The sequence below is a fragment of the Pleurodeles waltl genome, chromosome 3_2, assembly GCF_031143425.1.
Source record: "Pleurodeles waltl isolate 20211129_DDA chromosome 3_2, aPleWal1.hap1.20221129, whole genome shotgun sequence".
Taxonomy (NCBI): domain Eukaryota; kingdom Metazoa; phylum Chordata; class Amphibia; order Caudata; family Salamandridae; genus Pleurodeles; species Pleurodeles waltl.
In genome coordinates, this window is record NC_090441.1 from 156,686,892 (window position 1) to 156,705,202 (window position 18,311).

The following is an 18,311-nucleotide window of genomic DNA, read 5'->3' on the forward strand; positions in this document are numbered from 1 at the left end:
TTCCTAATTGCAACTCGCAGTGCAATGTAGGATTGTTTTGTGACCGCGAACGCGGGCGCAAACCAATCGCAGTTTGCACCCATTTCAAATGGGTGCTAACACTTTCGCAAAAGGGAAGGCATCCCCATGGGACCCCTTCCCCATTGTGAATGTCACTGTAAACATTTTTTCAGAGCAGGCAGTGGTCCTGCGGACCACTGCCTGCTCTGAAAAAATGAAACGAAAACGTTTCATTTTTCGTTTTTGTTATGCATCTCGTTTTCCTTTAAGGAAAACGGCCTGCATTACAAAAACAAACAAAAAAAACTGCTTTATTGAAAAGCAGTCACAGACATGGTGGTCTGCTGTCTCCAGCAGGCCACCATTCGCGAGGAGGTCGCAAATTGCGACCCACCTCATGATTATTCATGAGGTGGGCATTTGCGAAGCCCTTGCGAATCACAGATGGTGTCAAGGACACCATCCTACATTCGGATTTGCGACTCGCAATTTGCAGGTCACAAATCTGAACCTACCTACATGTGGCCCCAAATTCTTAAAGAAAGTCACAAAAGTGCACCCATGGTATATGTCGTACCCCTATAAAATATTTGTGAACTGTATTTTAGCATGGGTAAATACGATGTGTAGATTTGCTCATGTGAAAATCTATTGAGCATTTGCAAGTTCATTTTCCCTCCAGCCACTTTCTTCCCAACCCTGGAAGAAGTTCTAATTCTGCCATTGTCAGGAGTAAATGTCCAACCTTTTTTATTATGGGAAAATATTAGAGAGAAGCTGGTAAAAATCTTTAAAACATGCAGGTTAGTAGGTTTGCAGACTCAAAGGCATTCCAGCCCTGAAACTATTGCTTACTGCTTCCTCCAGCCCCAGTATGCAGATCTGCAGAAAGGTGGCAAAATAAGGAAATTGCTACAGTAGCGATTGAAACTCCAAGTATTCAAGCCCTACTATGGTAGTAGCCCTGGCATAATCAGAGAGGCTATTAATTGCTGCCATAATTTGTCGCCACACTACATGGCACCAAAGGGACAAGTAGATCTTTTTACAGGACAAGTAGATTTGAGAAGCAACCTGTCCCCTGGACAAGTAGATATTTTAATAAATTCCACACCCCTGATTTAAAATGGCCTAAAAGCCCCACCCTTTTAGCCCATCCCCATATACATTAGTGATATGCAACAAACTCTCCCCTGAACCCATACCCCAACCTCCTTCGGAGCACGTTTCCTGACATTTTGGAGACGGATTCTTCAATAAATATGATCACAAATAAAATTACTTTACATTAAAAAATCCATAGAAATTCACTAAAAAACAAAAACAAATGTTACAGGGGCGTTCTAGTTAGTCTCACATTTTAAACGTACAAAACCATAGAAATTCTCAAGTTAAGAGTTCTCATGTAACTATAACTTGTGATCTTGGCATGCACTTCTAATTACCCCAGATATTACAGCACTCATGACATCTTTTATAACATAATTGATATCACTAACATTATTGATGAGAAAACCATGCACGGAGGAAGCACGAGTTATAGTTAACTTAGGGCCCAAGTTATAGTTAGTTGAAATAAATATAACTGCTGAAGTTCTATGGTTTTGTACGTTTAAAATGGGAGCCTATTATATTATATAATATACACACATACACACACACACAGCGAAGTTCTCCCGGGCGCTTGAACAGAGATGATGCATGACTTCTACGAGGGTAGTCACCCTCAGCAATTCTCTCCAATATCTCCTCTTCTCCGATTCAAAGAAAGGCGCCTTAGAATCGGAGGAAAGGAGATGTTGGATATACACAGATGTATTTCATTTTAATAAATAAAAAAAGTGTTAAAAGTCTTGGGTCACAAACCTGCATGCCTGATATGTCATTGTGTTAGAGCAGATTTGCTACTTTTATGAATTCCAAAGTGTTTACAGAATAAGGCCTGAAAACCGTACAACTAAAAACAAAAAAAATTGTGAATTGATTTTCACACCACCTAATATGCATACATAATTTTGCTCACTGCAATGTCTGCTGATCATCAAGATCACTTTCCATACAACCCTCTTTTTTTCCCACATTGGAAAAAGGTTTACTTCTGCCCTTGTCAGAAGTAAACTTACAATCTTTCACAGTGTGAAAATAGATTAGAGAAGAATTGGTGATAAACATTAGACATGTAAATTTGTAGACATGCACAGATTAGCATTCCAACTAAGGAACTACAGCTACTTCCCGCCCCCATATTTAGATCCAGAGAAACGTGGCAAAGTCAGGGAATTTCTGAAATCTGAACAGTATAATATGGGTCTTGGAGAAGGTACTACAAGAATTCTGCTACAATGAGAAAGCTGCCATTATCGGTCACCTCACCGCATGACACCAAAGGGATTAGTGGAATGTTTTATACAAGACAAGTAGATTTATGAAGCAATGTGTTCCATCAACAGGTACATACTTTAAAAATTGCACACTTGCTATCTAAAAACAGATTAGGACAGCCACTAATCAAGGCAAGCAGACTGTATAATTAACTGTTCAGTATCTCATCCATTACACAGCATACAAATAGGTGATTTGTAATATCTGACAAGCTATGAACCAACCAGAATATTGGCTGTCTAAAATCACTCAGACAAAGTCTTTGCCACCATTTAGAATCTTAGGAACTCCATGTATTTAGATTTAATCCAGTCATCACATACTTGAGACTTGTTTCATTTAAAATTTCCAAACAGCGGGCAGTACTGTTGACATGTTCATTACTAGTGTCCCTGCATGCCTTTTGATATATTCAAGCTGTCAAATTATAATGCAACCTGCCTTCGTGAGGTGGTAAGTATACATCCAAAGGTACTGACATTCATCCAAGCTTTCACTCAAAGCGCAAAACCCTAAAGGACCTTCTGCTGCCTCGGATATCAATACAGGCTCATTCAAAGGGATTTATACACGTTTTTGGGGAGGCAACCAAGCAGTACTCCACTACTTAAAAACCTCCTCTGTATTTCAATGTTTTCTCAAATTCTCAATCAGTATTCAACTTATCATTTGAAATTACATGCATTCTTTGCAGACATGGCTGCAGAAGCACTGTGTCACAATAGTTTTTAAATCGCTCTTTGTTGTGCTGGGCATGCAAGGGAACAACAGTGATCCAGTGGTGAGAGTACGAACCTGCAGGGTGGGATTAGTCAGAAGTCGCCCTACCAAAAACAACCCTCTGTTATCCTCTAGACATGGGCAACGTAGTTGTGTCTTAACATTCTGACACTTTCCTACTATTTAAGTATCAATGCCTCATTAAGCAAAAAGAGATAAAAAAGGTTATTTCATCTACTTGTTAAACCCCCAAATCATAAGGCCTTTGCCAGGAGCCCTAAACAGAAATCCTACTTTTCTTCTGGCACCCAGAGCATCAGATTATATGTGCTTTACCTAGCAGTTAAAAAACATAATTCCTAGCCTTTCTAATGATCCAATAATCATATATATTTTACTCCCTTCTCTTTTTATACATTTCAAAGCCTGACTCAAAACCATTTCTCTTGGAGGCCAGACCCAAGATCTACTCCTTCAAAACAACAAAATTTAGCTTTAAAATGCCCTGTAGGTCCGCATGAACGAAAAAGGTCCTCAATGAGGGGCACATAAACAGAAAACATTTATAAACTAAGGAGGTACATACACATATAAACAATCCATAGGAAATGGAGTAACGGAGGCCAACTTTATCATATTTCTCAGATGAGTCTCTCAATATTATACAACACAGATTTCTGTGCGGTTCCTAGACTATTTCTGTTTTTTAAAAAAATCTACCCTTTACACTACCAGATTTAAATTCTGAAACCAAAGACCAGAATACCAACCAATAATCTGGGGTCTAAACAAGTGTTATAAGTAAAAGGTTTATACTACTTCTCCACTATTAAATTCTCTAAGGTCTATAGCTTGCCTGAGGATGTATCTGCCGGCTGATCTTAGAGGACTTCCACCAGATGGAGGTTTTGATTGACCTGTCCTATCAGTCTGTATGGGTGATATAATGAAGGATTAAGTAAAGAATAATCAGTCAGCAACAGGAACAACCACCTTGCTGACTAAATATAATGTCACAAGTGCTGAAAAAGTGCACAACTGGTGTAAAGAATCTGCTAGAGATCAAACTACACAGCACAAAACTAGACATCAAAATGATAGCATGAAACATAGATCTTAAGAGACGAACTAAAGTCAGACAAGTGTTCGAGTACCAACAGAGGCACATCGATATAACAATGCTACATCTTAGTGGGGAGTCTGGAGAAAGATTTGCTAAATAATTGAGTGCTTTCCACTTTTTCACCTCCTCCTCCACATATTCAAGTGGTATCATAAATATAATAACAGAGACTCCATTCATGCTGAACTTTATCAAGAGAGACCATGTTACTTAGTACTTATGGCTCAAAAACTGATTAAAAAATAAAATGCAACTGATATGACAACGGTAACTTTAAATACTTTTCTTCTGGGATGGATATATTAACCCAACAGTTGACCCTCTCATGGATAAACTAAACAAAGACCCACTACAACTTGGCAACGGCAGACACAAGAACACTGCCTCAAATATTAACCCAACAAAAACCTACTTGATTGTGGCAAGGTCACAATCTAAAAATACATGATTTCACAGTCCACTTGGCACTTAGCTAAGACATTAGCACTCCATTCTTCAGTCACGAGAATTCCAGTAGCACATACACCCAACAGAATATGGTGATTCCGCTCATGGGCACTACTAGTCCATGTATTTCAAGTAAAATAGAAACATATTAAACATTTTAAATAAATGCGGTTCAGGTTGCCAGTCCTGGCACACTATGGGAGGTCTTTAAAGTTTATACTAGGGTAGACTGCATGGAGAAACAGAGACACATGCAGATATCCTCTAAGAAGAACTCCTCAAAGCATTCCATATGCACCTAGCCCTTATAGAACAGAAACTGCATGACTTAGAAACCAAGCTAATCACAGGCGATAGTGTAAAAGTGCAAAACATTATATTCAACACCCTTCAGGAACACTCACAAGAGGCTGTCAGAGAAGTGCACTACTTAAGGAAATACTCCACAGTCCGCAAACAAGGTGAAGTTGGGCTTCGGCGACCAAAAAGACCAAGCTTTATTAAGATAGGATTCTAGATTCAGAAGGTATTCACATTTTTACAAATACTAAATAAAATTATACTTACTCATTTGCTAGAGTCTCATCAACTACTTAACTATTTAATTGCATTATTTGGATAGAACTAGCTAGGCCCGTCTGTCAACGTCTTCAACGCAATCCATGAAGTGTAAGCCATGCGGAATGGTGGCCTCATAAAGCATATGGAGCAGTTACAGAGCCACTTTTACTTTGAACATATCAAGAGATAATGGAAGTAAGCAACCTCCATTCATCCACGCCATAAGCACTATTTTCAGCCCTCCTCAAGCATGATACGATTCATACAGTTGGCTGTCACTCATCATCACTAATTATAACATACTAGCCGAAATACTGGAAGACAGATTGCACCCATTCATGCTCAATGTTGTACTACCAGAGCAGTCAGGATTCATCCCGAGGAGATCATCAGCTCGCAATCTATTTACAATATTCTCAATGTTACACCACCTCCGACCTGAGATCAAGGCAGTAGCAGTATTCCTGGATACCACCAACATATTCAACTATATGAAATGGGAATTTTTGTTTGCTATACTAAAGAAAGCGGATGGAGTTCAGATTTAAAAAACAAATAGTGAAACTACTCTACATGCAGCCTGCTGATTGCTTACAGGTAAATAACCTACTATCTTCCTCACTGAATGTCACATGTGGGATCAGGCACAGCTGCACCTGTCCCTTCTATTTGAATGACTGAGAAAATCGGTAAAGCTACTTCAGGGAAGAAGTGTCCTGGCGCCATTATAAAGCAATAGTAGCAAGCAGGAAGCACCAGTCCAGCCTTCATTCTCAGTAGTAAACAGGATGGTTTTAATTTGCTTCCTAAACGTACTCAAATTCAGTTGAGCATGCACAGAAGGTGGTAAGGAGTTCCTATCGTTAGCGATCACCACAGCCAAGGAGTGACCACCTACATCTTGGTAACTTTTACCAGATGAGCATGCTGGGATCTAGGTGCACATATAGGCCAAGAGAACAAGGTTTTCTGATCATGGTTCGAGAGTGTTTTATGACACAGGGCTCTGAAATGCCATCTTTTCTAACTGGGAGACCATGTAATTTGGCGCGTTTGCTGGCGATAAGCAATGATTTCTTTAACCCCAGGATGAGCCTTGCTGCAGAATTGTGTAGCAGTTGTACTCTGTGGAAGAGGTATTTCTGTGGTACCACATACAGGGGGTCATTCTGACCCTGGCGGTCCGAGACCGCCAGGGCAAAAATGACGAAAGCACCGCCAACAGGCTGGCGGTGCTTTCTTCCCTATTCTGACCGCGGCGGAACCGCCGCGGTCGCACCGCCGGGGCTGCCGGTTTCCCGCCGTTTATGCCCCGGCGGTGATAATCTGCCAGGGCAGCGCTGCAAGCAGCGCTGCAAGCAGCGCTGCCCTGGGGATTATGACCCCCTTACCGCCAGCCTGTTTCTGGCGGTTTGCACCGCCAGGAAGAGGCTGGCGGTAAGGGGTGTCCTGGGGCATGGGCAGTGCAGGGGCCCCCTAACAGGGCCCCGGCCAGCTTTTCACTGTCTGCATAGCAGACAGTGAAAAGCGCGACGGGTGCAACTGCACCTGTCGCACGGCCGCAACACCGCCGGCTCCATTAGGAGCCGGCTCCTATGTTGCGGCCTCATTCCCGCTGGGCCGGCGGGAATGTCGGAATGGGGGCCGCGTGAGTGCGGCGGCATTGGCGGCCGCATGGCGGTAGCCGCCCGCCAAGGTCGGAATGACCCCCATAATCTTATAATAGTCCATTCTAGATAAGCAAAGATCCCGTGATGTGTCTTTCTTTAAAGAGGAAAGTATAAAAGTAAGTATTTTTCTAATAATACTCAACAGACGAAAACCTGTGCAACATGTGATCTTATTATATTTCCCAAAAGACAAACCTGCGTCCATCATGACTCCTACATTACCAGCCTGATATTGTGGTGTTGTCAGTTCTCCTAACAACTTAGGCCACCAGTTCTATGTCGAAGTGGCACCTGGACAAAAAAAGAATGTTTTCATGTTTTCGATGTGGAGCGCAAGGGAGTTCATGCTCATCCAGTTCGAGACATCATGAAAACATTTCCTGAGATCACTATCCATGCCTCTTGGATTTTCCTCTAGTCTAACAATCAGTTGCTGTATATCTTTGGGACAGGTGTTGAAAAGAATGCCGAATGATTCAATCTGGCAGGCCATGAGTGCCACATAAAGACTGGGACTCAAAACTGCTCCCTGTGGAACCCCAAGATTTAGGGTCTGATCTAAAATAAGATAGGATGACCATTTGTGTTTGGTCCTTCAGGAAAGGATAAAAACCATGCATGAACTTTACCATTTAGGTCGGTGGGCACCTGCATCTGAAGCAGGGTGGGATGGGAGACGGTATCAAAGGCCGCTGACAGCTCTAAGAGGATGAGGGCCACCTCTTCCCCACCATCCATGATGCCTCCGATGCCCTCTGTGGCTTTTGAGAGCACAGTCTCAGTGTAGAGGCTACTGCGGAAGCCTGATGGTGTTCTATATAGGAGCTGTAGAGACTTTTGGTATTGGATTAGCTGAATATTCACTACAGCTTTTATTAATTTTTGGCAACAAAGGAGGAAGGAGGGAGATGGGACCAGAATTAGCCAAGACCTTGGTGCTGACTAACAGATTCTCCAACGGGTGGGTGACAACAACCACCTTACATTCTTTATGTACAGTGCCAGGCGTCAATGAATAATCGCATAAAGCCGTCAGGAAGCGTACAAAAGGTAGAGCTGACCTTCTTTGGTTGGTGTACCAAACCGATATCCGGAGGACAGGAAGAGTTATTTGCGGCAAAAATATTCAGGGATTGAGCATCCGAAACTAAGGAAGAAGAGGGAGCTGTACATAACTGTCTGAGGCAGTTTATTAATTAGGCTGGTGATATCGTTATGGAAGAAGTCTGACAAATTTTCGCACAGAACTTGCAAAGTATGAAAACGTCCCCTATAGGGTTTTATATGTAGACTATTTTGAAATTGGAGCAGGTCTGGGGCAGACCACACTTTACAATGCTATTCAAACTTTTACTAAAACAGGGGCCCAACGGTCAGTATTATTTTTGTAAACATCCCCAATGGGGCCAGGAGTCTTGCACTTATAACTCCTATTATTAGGAGAAATGCTGTTAGTGACTCCAAAACTCATAGTAATAGGGGAGTTATGAGGAAGCATACCCAGAGGCATGGCACTGGATGTTTCAGACTGAGGCGTGGAGTAAAAACCACAGAAATGTGTCACCCATCTATCTGCCGAAATAAGAGTAAATAAACCGGGGCAGTGACATCTAACTTCCCATAATGCTCAATTATAGCTTCCTTAGGCATACTTGCCTGGCCTGCAGAGCTTTTTTTTTTTATGTTTAATCTGCAAGCCTGAACCTCTACAGGATTATGTGGATTTGTTTTAATGCAGACATGTAGTTTTAAGCCATCCGGTTCTATTAAACTAGACGGAGCTAATATATGGTGTTAACATATGTTGATGCAAAGCTCATTGTCCGGTCAAAAGCATGTAATGCATCTGATGTGATTTAATTCGGTTATTAAACCATATACTTGTGAAAATAAGCCAAATATCTCTGTGACTATTACATACACATGTACACAGACAATTACAAATAAACGTTTAAAAAAAATACTTTTATGATCTCTATGGCATAATCGTTTCTATGGTCATGCAATAAACCGGCTGCAATACGATAGTTTCAGAGGCAGGCCTGCTATTTTACATAGAATTTCTAAAGCACACTCCAAGTTTTGATGATTGGTAGAAACACAGTTAAAGCCAATCAAAGATCAGGCTGCCAGTCCCTTTGCAAGGTAAGATGGGCTTTCATAACCTTAGGACAGCAGATGCCCCTCAGAGATTGAGAATGTGCTGGAGAAAATTATAATCAATAGGGTGCATAACCCAAGCATGTGAAGGATAGAACGTCCACCTAGGTACATATTTTACAAATTTGTTTATCAACAAAAGAACAGCATGAAAGATTAATACTACGACTCTACAAGAGTCAGAAAACTGAACCATTTCTTAGGAAGTGTCAGGCCCATGAAAGTATTAATGTAATGTGTCTTACAATCATTATATTTACCACTCAAACAACTACTGGCACTCAAAGTTTCAACGAAGGATCAAAAACAGTATTTTCAGCCGCTTAACTGCCCTCTTGTTTCGCACCAATTCGTTAAGCACCCATAATCCTAGGGATGTCACAGCCCTCTTTCAAGTGAATTACTATTTGTTTTAGCTGCAAGCTAAGTAAGACAACAACTTCAACAAACAAACAAAATGTTTGTTTACACATCATCTAAATATTGGCTACCTGAATGTAAACATCCCCAATGAATACATTTATAAAATGTAGTACTTCAAATACGTTTAAAGTCATGCCACAATACTTTCTATATTTGTTCGCTTCAGGAAAGCAATAAATTGCATGTGCGTGCATTATACAGTTAGCAAGAAAGGTTTAAGACATGTTCAACCTCAACAGCACTACGTCGATATAAATGTTTAGGATACGCTAAAGTCCTGCCAAAAATCTTCGGGCCATCAAAACCTCCCCATACATGTTCTTCTGTTAAAATCCATCTAGTGTGAAAAAGGAATACTTTTGAAGGTAAAACTTATTTCTTTTATAGCACTGTAGAGCTTCAAAACGCTCAATGCATCCAGCTGTAAGAGTGCCCTAATCATTTACATTTAACTCTTTCTGAAAGACTCCAACCCACTAGACATAACAGCCAAAACATCTTACAGAAACTAAACAAGCATTTACAATGCAATAGGTCTCGCATTTTCCTGAGTTAGAACTTTTGGCATTGTAAAATTCATAACTGAACTTTTCTTGCCACATAAATTGGTCAACCCTGCCTCATAAGTTCGTCTTTTTCTGCCATATAATTCCAGTGGCCCAACATTTAACTAAAGCACTTCCATTTACCATCTTTCTCTTTCTTAAAAAATATCCAAATATTATGTAGACCTTTATCAGAAATATTTTTGGGGCATTAGAGTGTAATGCCCAAAACAGCATAACAAAAATATAATTTGGGATGGACTGGAGGGTGAAAGAAAAGAGGGAGTCGGAATAAAGATGGAAAGGACAAGTGGCCTAGTAATGGTGTAATGGGCCTTGGAGCAAGATAGGAAAATTGTTAACTGAAATGTTGGTAGGAAAACAGAGCAGTAACTGGAGTTGAGTGAGGTCTCTGGACCCCGGTGCCACTTCACTTGTTGCTCTATTGATAACTAGGCCGCAGAAGAGAAAGCAGATGGGGCAGAAAAAGAGAAGTGAAAGGAATACAACAGATAAAAAGAAGAAAGAGAAGGGCGTTGCAAAGAAATAAAAGAAAGAACGAGAAAATGATAGCACAACTAAGAGAAGAAATAGATCAAACGTGAGAAAAGAAAAAACGGGAAGGAACCTACTGAATGAAAGATAAAGAGGAAAAAATTATTAAAGAAGTGTGACAAGAAATAGAAAATGACAGAGAAAAAAAAAAAAAAAAAAAGAGATGGTGAGAGAAACAAGCAACTTAAGAACCAGGGCATGAGTGTACTGACGCATTTCCCAGAGACGCAGAATGGGAAAACCACTTTCTAACACTTCGGTCCTGACAAGTAACTTGTGGCTTCCACATTCAGACAGGAATTTATAGTAAAATGTGAACTGACAGATAAAGATAAGAAAAACACCAGAGAAAGGAAGGAAGAAAGGTCTAAAAAATTAAAAGTGAAAGGACGCATTCCTGGTTAAAGAAAAGATCAAATAAAAAAAAAAAGGACTAGGAAAGAATGAAGGGGAGAGGAAAAAATTGTGAAAGAGTGAACATCTGATGAAGAAAAAAAGAGGAACGAAACAAGGAAAGAAATAACCAAGTTTGAAAGAGGAGGTAGCAAGAGGAAAAGGGGGGAAAAAGGGAGAGGAGTAGAAAACCACAGTTGCAAGAAAGGGCAAAACTTAACGTGCGATTTTAAGAGCTGGAAAGAGAAAAGTGGAGGAGAAAGAAAACATTGAGAGTACACTGAGTAAAGGAAAGAACAGAGTGAGATAGGTGAAACATACCCTCCCAGATAAAGATAACAGCTAAGAATAGATTTCATTGGCCCCCACACATCCTCAAACAGAAGTTAGAGTGTGGAACAGCAGGGGGCACTGCAGAACAGCAGGAGGTGCATTAGCAGAGTTGTATGTGAACCCCAATACAGAAATATTATGGGTGCTTCAGATCAGGATTAAGGGTATAGACAGAGCTGTGTGGCCCAGTGGTGGAACAACAGAAAGGCAGTGGGTGAGGAATGAGAAACGGAGTGCTGTGTAATTCCTGGTATTGGAATAATGGGGTGATGCAGGATAGGGCTGAGGTGCACTGAGACGAGTTGTATGTGGACTGCAGTACTGGAATAGTGACACGCACACAAGGTCAGGAGTGAGGTATATTAATGGAGCTATGTGTGGAACCTACTATTGGCGTGCCAGTGTTGCCAAGTGTTAGCCTGGAGGTGCCCTGGTGTAGCTGTGAGTGGGGGCCAGCATGGGAGTGGCATTGCCTCTGAACCACAGAAGCGAGGAGTCCTAAAGGGAGTGTGTGTGTGAGCCTTAGTACTGAGAAGAAAGGTGCACTGAATGTTTGAATTGATGGATTCTGGCGGAGCTGTGGTGGTTCCCATCAACAGTGGCGTTGGATGTTGGACTTGATGTGCACTGGCTGAGGTGTGTTTTGCTCTTTTGGGTCTAGTATTGGTTTTGCAGTGGGATTGAATTTTAGAATTGAGCTGCTGTAATGGAACTGTATGTGAGCTGGGTCCCAGTATAGGAAAGGAAGTGACCTCGCCAGGGTAGCACTGAGGTGCACTGATGGAACTACGCCCGAGGTCCCAGTACTAGAAAAGCAGTTTATACTGACTGGAAGAACCGAGATGCTCTGACAGACAGCGTGTGTGGGGTTTCGGCACAGACACAGCTGAGAGCTTGGAGTTTGTGAACTGAGCTGCACTGATGGAGCTGCACCCTAGGTCCCCCGTACTGGTGCAGCAGAGTGTACTGACTGGAAGAACTGAGGTGCCCTGGCAGACAGTGTGTGGGGTTCCTGGCACCGGCACAGCTAAGGGCTTGGAGTGTTTGAACTGAGGTGCACTAATGGAGCTGCGCCTGAGGTCCCCGTATTGGTGCAGCAGAGTGTACTGACTGCAAGAGCTGTGGTGCTCTAGCAGACAGCGTGTGTGGGGCACTGGCACAGCAGAGGGCTTGGAGTGTGCGAACTGAGGTGCACTGATGGAGCTGCGAGTGAGATCCAAGAATGAAGCAGAAGTGGGCACTGTCTCTAAGCATTACAGAGCTCTGGTAGAGTTGGTAAAGAAAATCCAAGGCAAGGAAGGGTGGGAGCCACCAGCTGATAGAGGGTGCAGAGAGCCCACAAAGTCCAAATATGACCAAGAAAACAGCCTGATTTATAGCCTGGTTTACAGTTAATCTCAGAGCAAGAATGTCCTGCAAGTGAAAAGGGAAGCTTCCCTAGAGAAGAGCAGGAAACAAAGTTTTTAAAAAAAAAGTCCCCTACAGACTACAAAAACGGGGCAAAGTGTAATTATACAGTAGTTGGTCCCTGCTCCCACACAAAAGAAGGAGGGACAAAGAAGCATGACTGACAACTAGCAAGCAAGATTTTTTTAAATGACACAAACTAACAAATGAAATAGCTGGAAGCCCACAGAAGAAGTATACAAGAGGTTGTACGCTTACGCTCGACCTAAAAACTAGATGAATACATTCTCTCTAAAACTGAATCCAAACAAGACTAATTTCTTAATCTGTAAACCAACAAATCTGTTTCAGTGTAAAACTGTATCAAGACCCTCTCCCATCTTAGCATCTCACAACCACTGGCATCACTGACCTAAACATTGGGTGTCACAATTGACTCAAATCTCAGCTTGACCAACACTTTGGTTCATACCAACTTGTCTCTCAAGAAAGATCAAATCATTCATTCCACCCACTTTATGTTACCAGTCCAAGCACTAATGCTTTTCCTGCTCACCTGAGGCCATTCCCCTTTCATGTCCCCTCATAACTGCATTTTGGTTTGGTTCACAGAACCCAAACAAAAGTCAGTGTGTAATTTACAACCACTTATGCAACCTGTCTCTTAGTACATCTGGCTCAAATCTCTGGAACCATCAGACTAAACACAAACCTCCAGTCCTTCAGTAAAAACCTAATAACAGTGATTCAAGCTGTATCCACTAGACTTAATGTTCTCTTCCAGTCCTATTGCTCGGGCTACCTCTTAGTCTTCAGCTGCAGCTTTCCTTCCCTAGCAACTGTGGTTCCACCTACTGCCATCCTCGGAATTACTGATTGACTATACCTCTGAGTACTATGGTGACACTCTACTTATGTTATGCCATTCAAATGTATCTCTGTTTTGTATGTAAACCACTCCAGCACCTGTGGCTATGTCCACATTCTACAAAAACCAAAATAAATAGCTGAATAAATTAAACAGAAAATGAAAGAGTCCATATCAGGAGAGCAGCAAATAAAAGGTCTATCAGAAGAGGTGAGCCTTCAGTAATTTCCTGAATAAGAGGAAACTGTCTCCAAGTAGGGGCAAATGAAGCAAGTTCCAAAAGGCAGGGTCCTGAGAATGAAATCATCTGCATAAGTGTTTTTATGTCACTTGGAGACAGCATCAAATCAGTTTAGGTCGCCTTTCATTAAAAAATTATAGATTTAAATGTAGCATGATTTCTGTTCAAAGAACAACTCAAAAGCAAATGAACAATCGAAGACTGTCAAAAACAAGAAGTCTATAGATAGATATTATGGCAGCGTACTCGCAGCACATGGATATTTACTTCCCTCAGAGAGTTACTTTAGACCTTGAAGAGTTGAAGGACTCAAAATCAGAAGAGAATGGACACATACACCCTATTATGATTACATTGATTACCAGCCCTGACGAAGTCAGTGGGATTTTTCCCAGGACGAAACACGTGTTGGCTGATTTGAAACCCAATTACAAATCGACAGAACTGCACTGAAGGACTGGAGTTTAAATCTGTGATAGGCCGAACTGAATCGAGCCAATTGGAGTTTGGATCTGGAGCTTAAGTGTTATCTGATGAATGAACATTACTTTATATATGGACTATCCACAATATAAGTGAATAATGTCTTGGAATTGCTTATAGGTGTGTGCCTTAAATGTAGACTTCTTGTTTTTGACAGTCTTCGACTGCTTACATTTGGGGGCTGTGGGTGTGTTTCCCCCCACCCCCTTTAGGTGCACCGACTTAGTAAAGATTTGGATCAAGAGAGATTTTAAGAATTGGGTGTTTGTGAGTGCCAACTCCCCTAAAAAAAATAAAAAATAAAAGAAATTCACCTTTATATCTTAACTAAAAATCACTTATTGTATCTGCAAGTTGTGGAGTCTTAATTCACAAGTCCACCATTCCAATTTCTGTTTTTATCCAGGCCAGGGTGTACACATGGAATCTTCAAAGATTCAGTACATTCAACTGATCAACTATTACAAAGAGACAAATAAAACCGGATAGAATCAGTGACAATAACGTACGTGTCAACCAAGCTGCGTTTCAACAATCTACTGATACTTTATGGCCATCCTCCAACAGACCATTATGAACACACAATAAATGTACAATAAACCTAAGAATATGAGCTTTGATAACATTAAATATATGCATCCCCCCAACAGACATCAGCACATTCCCAATTATCTCAGATCTTCTAAATTCCACCTTTCATAGAAACTTTACTGCCTTCCTGCTTCTTATTAACAGTTTATGTTCACTCATTATTATATATATATATACACACACACACACACACACACACACACATATATAGATATACACACATACATATCTAATTTCCCTCCTGTGTCCTATTGACCCACGAGGCTCTACAATTAGAATTATCATAGCTTTCCTGTATCCCCTTGACAGATACTCCTCCTAGATTAGTCTTCTATTGATCCATTAGATAGCCATATTATAATCTCTGTTGATCTCAGTTTTATGGTTTCCTGATAAATCATTACACAACCTTATTCGTAGAGGAAATACTGCATTCTTTTCTCCTAATAATCCCTGATAGGGACCTTCACCACGTACGGCACTGCCATTACTATCCTCTATTCATCCACAAGATTGCCGATGTCACTGAAGGACTGTTGCCTTACAGCCTTCTACTGAGCCATTATTCAGAACTATTCTGAGTGATACACTTCCCTTCATGTCTCCTAGTAATCCACTAGGCAGCTGTATTACAGATCATTGCATTGTCTTCCCACTGCCGCCCTACTCATATAAAGTTATACACATCGGGAAATAAAATATAGGTATACACAAGGGGATATGTAACAGGTAATTGTGTAATAGGGTTCACTATTACCACTGAGGGGTTCGAGTGGCATAAAATCATGAAACCAGAGTAACTTGTAATGTCACCAAGAAAACAAGATGTCACTATAGGACACAATTACACATTAGTTATTTTTTATATTATACATTTATTGGGGGGGGGGGAGCTTAAAGTTTAAAAAAGTGGTTTTCTTCAACGTGCGCCTAACACAGTCCATGGCTGCAATTAAAATGCTAAGGTTTTATTTAGCTTTCTTGAACAAACTATCAATAAACAAAATGGGCAATGATGAGGGTCAGTGGATTTATGGGATTCTGAAGCTACAGTATTTACCACATAATTATGTATCTACCCCATTTAATAAATAATTTACCACTTAATTTGCAGATTTCACTAAAAAATGTATTTGTAGCTCACATGAACAGAAATACTGCGGAGAATGTACCACCTAATTTGCATTTTGGCTATACAATTTGATTCTCCTTGACACATTATCCCAGAACCCTTGACAATGGTAAAGCTATCCAGGGCTGTTAAGGGATTTTCATTGTAAAAAAATCAAATCCACATTTCACGGAAACCGTTAAATTTGGGTTTTTATACCATTGCATGTTGTGCAATAAAGACACCTGCATGTTGTAATATATATATATATATATATATATATATATATATATATATATATATATATATATATATATATATAAATCATTGCCTTCTTGTTCATATAGACACAGGAAACACCTTCCTCATAAACATGAATGCCTTCCTCCTATTGCTGTATCAGACGGACTAAGACTAAGCACTGTGAGACAACCACATCAACAACATATTATACAGCCAGAGGTCACTGCATTTCTGTTTCAATTAATATTTATATACCCAATAGTTACTTGTAATTTAAGTGCCCTTTTCATATAGATGCGATTACTTTTCTGATGACAGTCCACTGATTACAGCCTTCGTGATTCTTCTAAATCTTTAATACAGTCCTTACTTTCAGTGGTACCATTTTGTTAAATTTTGGAGTTTGCTTGACAATCTCTTTCCAATGACCTTTCCATGGACATATACTCCCATTGATTTTTCCTGTATGGTTTTCCCCGTTGTTTTCTCCATCTGACTCTCATCAATGCTCTCCCTCATCTACGGTTTCACGTTAAAAAAAAGTTTGGCCAAAGTCAATGGGTCTGGCTTCAACGAGCTAACACACACAAGTATGCACACATGCTGTTTCCTAGCGATAACACCCTACAGTCAGGCATGTTAGCTTTACCAATTCTTGTGCTCATTGATAACATGTTCTGTCTTGTTCCCATCGACGAAACTGCACTTCTATTTCCACATGCTGATTTATGTATTGTCATTTAAATACATAACAATTCCTGTTTAACGTTGTTCATTTATTGTGGTCATACTAAGGTCACAATTAGCACGTTTCATTCTTTCTTCATAGGAACCTTCAAGCCATTGAATATCGCCCTCTTCTTGTTGCTTGATTATTTATGGGAAATTGCACCATTTACACCTTCGCCTTCCTCTTTATTATGGGCCCTCTCGTGTGTCACTCTTAAATTGCACTTAAATAGCACTTCCTGTGCAGGGCTGATTTTAGTGCAATGTATGTCCGCTCTGTCCATCCCCAGTCCTAGCCAAGTCTTTGGCTCCATAGTTCATAAAAAGAATTGACACAGGCTGGTCTTATCGCTCCTGCATGGACCCTTATTATCTAGTTACCTCCTCCTAGCTCCCCCATTTTATGAACTTGAGTAGCCAGTTCCTTTACTTGTCTCCGACCCTCTAAAACTCGGCCCAGTACGTGGCACATACATACATCACAGACATGTCATTGACCTTACAAGTAGGTACTTCTGCTTGCAACCATTGCTACATCTGTGGGGCCTCTCACCTTTCGAGGGGCTGCGGAGACGTCCCGGTGTTGGGGGCCTACAGATGCGCTCGCACCGGCCCGGCGCTCTGCTGACAGCTTCAGTCAGGGGGAGCCAGGCCGCGGGGCGTCCAGTCCTCCACAGTGGCGGTTCTCGCCTCTCGGAGGCGAGCGAGGGCTCCTCCAGACCACCGAACGCCACCGGACGAGGTTACAGGATGCACCCTGCCCCCGCAGTACCTATTCCCGGGAAGGGGAGGGGGTGCTTCTTTACACGGGGGCAAGAAGAGGTCGGGCGCGCTCCCTCTCCCAAGGGTCTCCTATCACTCCTGCTTCTTCTGGGCTAACCCCCGAGGCCTCCGCGCAGCCACCACCGGCCGAGGAGGCGGGGACCACGGGCAACAACACTGCTGTCAGCAGCCCACCATCCCCCAGCCCGCTGCCTGAGTATGGAACTGCGCGTGCGCGGAAACGACGCGCAGTGCGTGCTCTCGTCGCTAGCTGTCAGATGCAGGACGAGTGCGTTTCAAGCCTCGTTTTGGGAACGGAAGTGACGTTCCTAAGAGAAAAAAAAATTGGTTATCACAGTTCCGTTTTTGTTTTTTTATCGTATATCGTATCCCGACCTGAAGGAATAGGAAAGTTTTAACATGAACATTATTTGTTTAAACAGGGACACATTCATTTATATTTTGTAGTCATGGAAAGCTCGAGTTTTATGCCCAAAATCACAGAATTATGAGCCGACGGCGAAAATCGAACCTGTGGTTTTTCACTTCGAAAGTTTTCAGGGG

At 41.5% G+C, this 18,311-nt stretch overlaps 1 protein-coding gene across 1 annotated transcript in view; it reads right to left on the reverse strand.

The window, feature by feature from the left end:
* Nucleotides 1-17,966, reverse strand: part of MAP3K2 (mitogen-activated protein kinase kinase kinase 2) — a 269,545-nt gene extending 251,579 nt beyond the window's left edge. The window contains exon 1 of the mRNA XM_069227045.1: nt 17,539-17,966. The gene's annotated coding sequence lies outside the window, so the exon portion shown is untranslated. The remainder of the gene's footprint in view (nt 1-17,538) is intronic.
* Nucleotides 17,967-18,311: the final 345 nt, after the last annotated feature.